Raw genomic sequence first — 5,250 nt, 5'->3', positions numbered from 1 at the left:
AAGAGCATAAATCATCATAAAATGGATTTATATAATAAATTATAATAAATGACATGATGAAGAATGGTAGAAATGGGTGGAATAAACATTCACAAGTGACAATAATAATGGCATATTAACGACCCAACAACTAGTACCTTAGCTTCCATATTATACAAAGCTTGGGCGGGATGTCAAACTGTGACAGTAGATGCAATAGGCACCTCGGGAGGGCTGGCCATAGCATGAAACACTCAGCATGTCTCCCTAACAGACTTCCATGCTTCACACCATTTTATTCAAGCAACTTTCCACCTTATCGGAACCAACATACATGGCCATTTGACCAATGTATACTTCTCTCAAGATGGAATGCAAAAGACTACGTTACTAAAAACATTGGAGATTCTCAATGCTACAAGAACTTATCCATTCTGGATCACAGGTGGTGACTTCAACATGAGCACGCGGTTGGAGGAAAAATTTGGCGGTAGACGAAAGCTGGACAATGAAAGCAATAGCTTCAAAGAACACATTCAAAACCACTGGCTAATTTACTTACCATTTGATAATGGTACTTACACATGGAATAACAAAAGGGCAGGCTCACAAGAAATCTCTTCCAGGTTGAATAGATATCTAATCTCAGACAAATTTGTCCATTTATGCGGTGATATATGCGCCTCCATACTCCCCATTGCCAGCTCAGATCATTGGCCTATTTCCTTGCAATGGAAAAATCCAGGAAATACAAACAGAAAACCATTTAAATTTGAAACTTTCTGGCTCACCCACCCTGAGTTCAAAACAATGGTCAAATTAGCATGGGAAAGCTTCATTCCCAATGGTGGCTCAATTATGTATCAATTCCAGCAGAGACTGAAGCACATCAAACGGAAAATCAAAACCTAGAATTACACTACATTTGGCAACATATTTCAAGAGCAAAAAGTCCTCGAGCAAAGTATGAAAGAGCTACAGCAGAAGATCATCATAGGAGGTAGAACAGAGGAACTAGCAAGACAAGAACAAGTTCTACTAAAACAATTAGAAGAAAGAAGGAAACAAGAGGAACTGCTCTGGAAACAAAAGTCAAGAATTAGATGGCTAAAAGAAGGTGAAAGAAATACCAAATTATTTCATTGCACAACTATTCAAAGGAGAATGAATAATACCATCTCGCATATTCGAAACCCACAAGGAGACAAAATGGAGAAACAGGAAGATATCGAGAAAGAGCTCACTCACCACTTCAAAGCAGTACATTAAGAGCCGCCCACAGACAGACAACCTACAGTCAACGAAATACTTTAGCATATTCCCCAAATCATAATAGAGGAGCATAATCAGCTATTGCTAAGACCGGTCACCCTGACGGAGGTAGAAGAGTCATCAAATCAATTGAAAGTTGGGAAAGCGCCAGGGCCTGATGGTTTCACCTCTAAATTTTACCATCATTTCTAGGACTTAATCAAATTTTTGGAATGTGGTCGAAGAATCACGAGTTATGCATTGGCTACTTCCTTCGCTCAATGCGACTTTCATCGCTCTTATTCCCAAAGAAGCGCAGCCTAGCACTCCGGAGAAGTTCAGGCCCATTGCACTTTGCAACGTCATATACAAAATTATCTCAAAAGTAATTGCAAATCGCCTCAAACTGCTCCTCCCTCTTCTCATTTCACTGGAACAATCTGGATATGTAGAAGGACATCAAATCTTGGACAGCATTATTCTGACTCATGAAACCATCCACTCCTTAAAGAGAAACAAACAGGCAGGTATGCTTCTGAAAATCGACCTCTCTAAAGCCTTTGACAAGCTTAGCTGGACCTATATAAAACAGATGTTGATTACCTTCGGATTTAGCCCGACCTGGGTTAGATGGCTTATGACTCTAATATCTTCCCCCCTCTACTCTGTTCTAGTTAATGGAATCCCCTCTAAACCCTACTCCCCTTCCAGAGGAATCCATCAAGGTGACCCTTTATCCCCATTTCTCTTTATTATTATGGCTGAAGGTCTGGGTCGTCTTATAAAACATGTCGTTCAATCTCATGACCTTAGAGGCATCTCAGTACAGGGAACCTCTGCGATCACACATCAACAATTTGTTGATGACAATATGCTCTTTGGACATCCCTCTGTCAGTGAAGCCCGAACCTATAAAGCTCTTCTAGAAACTTTCTCAAAAGCCTTTGGAACCACTATAAATACTACCAAATCACAAATATTCTTCTTCCATACTCCTACAGCCACTCAAAGAATCATTGCCCGAATCATTGGATTCTCTCAAGCCAAACTTCCTTCTCATTATTTAGGTGCCCCACTGATAGATTCAACTTTAAAGCATGCTTCCTGGAAACAACTCATTGAGAAAATGGAAAGTCTCCTAATATCTTGGACATATATAAATCTCAACATGGCAAGCAGGCTCATCCTAATAAAGGCAGTCCTACAATCCATGCCCCTCTATCTCTTCTCCGTTCTTGCTGCGCCGAAATGGGTGCTAAAGCAAATAAAAATTTGCAACGCAATTTCTTATGGGGATCCACAAGGAAAAACAAAAAACGGGCATTAGTAAAATGGGACACGGTTCGTACACCTAAAAAGTAGGGAGGTCTAGGCTTACGTGACCCGCAACATAGAAACACATTAATGGGAGCACGAATTTGGTGGCAATGGGTCTCATGCCCATAGAAGCCATGGGCACAACTCTGGATTGCAAAATATGCAAACAATCGACTGCAGCAAGCGCTGATAAGAATAACTACCACGACCACAAGATCCCTAATTTGGAATGCGACAAAACAACATAGAGAGATCATCTAATAGCATAGCTTTTGGGAGATACGCGAAGGGAGAATAGAGCGCTTCTAGACGGATTCATGGCAACAGAGACCAAAAATCGCTGAACTTTTACCTTGCACAAATCACAATGGAAGCAACATCAACCAGGCGGACCATGTAGCACAATTTTGGACTCACAGTACCACTCAGGGATTTAGGCAATGGAAACCTTCCGCACAGATAACATAGCAAGAAACGGAATCTTATAACTTGGAGCTACACAAAGAACTCACCAGTAGAAGAATCAGATACAATACTGGAAAAGATGTTCTATGATGGGGATATACACCGAAAGAATTATACACCACCAAAGAAGCCTACCAGTTGATGCTCCAAACACAGGAACCAGTTGATCCTGCTTGGAATCGAATATGGACTACAGGGATTTGGCCAAAAATTTCCACTTTCACCTGGCTGCTATATCATCAAAGAATTCTCACTTGGGACAACTTAATCGAAAAACGGTTTCAGGGACCATCCTATTGTCCTAACTGTCAAAATCATGAAAAAACTATTCAGCACCTCATGGACTCATGCCACATGGCTAACCAACTATGGGAAAAACTCACTTTCAGATGTCAGCGACCATGTAGAATTCCAGGGGATATAAAAGGCATGATCCGCAACTGGACTCCAGAGCCCTATAACAGCAAAATTCTCAATAAGCTATGGACAATTTTGTCGGGCTTCCTTTTCAGGACAATTTGGAAGGAAAGAAACAAACGAATCTTCAAAAACCAAAGAACTACTTTAGAGATCATATGGACCAACCTATGTCAGAATATTCAGGAAACTCTAGCTCTCCAACAGTGGAGTGCTGAGGACTTTCCCACCCAGACACAGGAACAAAGCATATGGGCAAATTGGAACCTCAAGATCCAGTAGGCACAACTAGATCCCAACAGACCAAGCATTAGCACCAAGCAGCTCTCACATTGGATTCCCCCCCCACAGAAGGTGATCAAGTTAAATTTTGATGTTGCCTTTAAGGGCAACCCAGGTAAAGCAAGACATGGTGGCATATTTAGAGACCATGAAGGCCAACCCTTGCTAATTTACTTCAACTCCATTGGATGGGACACGAACAACTCCGCAGAACTAGAAGGATTATGGCAAGGTATGAACTTAGCACACCAACATAATTTTCATCCCATCATAATAGAGGGGGACTCCCAAATTCTCATCAATATGGTCACTCAAATACAACTAGGAAGCACTGCTTCAAGAGTTGCCAAAAGCTGGAGATTAGTGGCTAGGCTTGAACTAATAGACAAATGGATGAAAAATAGGAGAGCAACCATATTTACTCATGTCAAATGGGACAACAGCAGGGTAGCAGATCTCTTAGCAAACATTGGGGTGGAACAGGATCAGGTCCTATAGTACGACACAATCAACATTCTAAATGACCAAACTCAATTGCAATCTTGCACTGACCTAGTGCACAAGGACGTCCATCTCCCGGATGCGGGTGACAATGGAGGACAATGAGGTGGTTGCCAACTGGGTTGGCGTGTGTCGAGACTACATGGCCTCCCGCAAGGCAGCACAGTGGTCTAAAAATGGCATTTACCATCACCATAAATGCACCTCAAGTGAGCACTGCCACCATTATGATAACCGCCATCAACCTCGGCTCAAGGCAAACATGAACTCTCGGGAAAATATCACCTCTGCTCCTGCCAATCCACCCCTGCAACCTCGGCCCCTGCAATGCCTCTACCCTCATGCAGTGACAGCACCCAGCTCCCGCACAACCACTGGGAGACGCTGCAATCTCTTTTGTTGTATTGATTTTGGCTCGGGCATCCACTTCACCCACAGCCTGAATTATCAATTTATCATCCCTTCAGCCCTGCTTGCTCATCCCTCTGCTAAATTGTCTGCTAACTCCACTGTGACATTGCATCCCATTGTGCCCAATTCTAAACGAAACTTGCCTCCACTTGCAGACAACATGGTGCGACACAGGATGCATAGCCATAGGGGTGGGAACCGAGGGAGCTTGAGTCACTCCCAGCGCTCTTCTGCTTCGGAGACCACTTTCTCTCTGGCTTAGCAGAACACTAGTCGTTATCCAAGTACACACGGTGGAAGAGGTCGCCTCCACTCGGTGGCCTCTGCCACGCCTCCCAACAGCTTCCCCTCCACTTCTGGCCCATCTCCCAGTGGCACTCCACCCGCTCCTCAGTTGCATTCCTAGAATGCCCATTTCACCTTTCGCTCCACCCTAAACAAGCCCCTCATCACAGCCACCATAACCATTAGCTTTCACGAGGAAAAGCAGAGCTCTGAGGCACAAGACTCCGAGGTTGGAGGATGATTCACGACAACTGAGGAGCAAGGAACAATGGGAGGTGGCTGAACCAGAGTAATAGGGATCTTGAACATTGCTGGTGGTGCGTGCACCACAGCGGGGAGCAG

This window comes from Pinus tabuliformis, chromosome 3_1 (genome assembly GCF_031772625.1).
Source record: "Pinus tabuliformis cultivar Carrire ecotype Pingquan chromosome 3_1, CPIR1, whole genome shotgun sequence".
Classification (NCBI taxonomy): Eukaryota; Viridiplantae; Streptophyta; class Pinopsida; order Pinales; family Pinaceae; genus Pinus; species Pinus tabuliformis.
Note: the sequence above shows the minus strand (reverse complement) of the source record.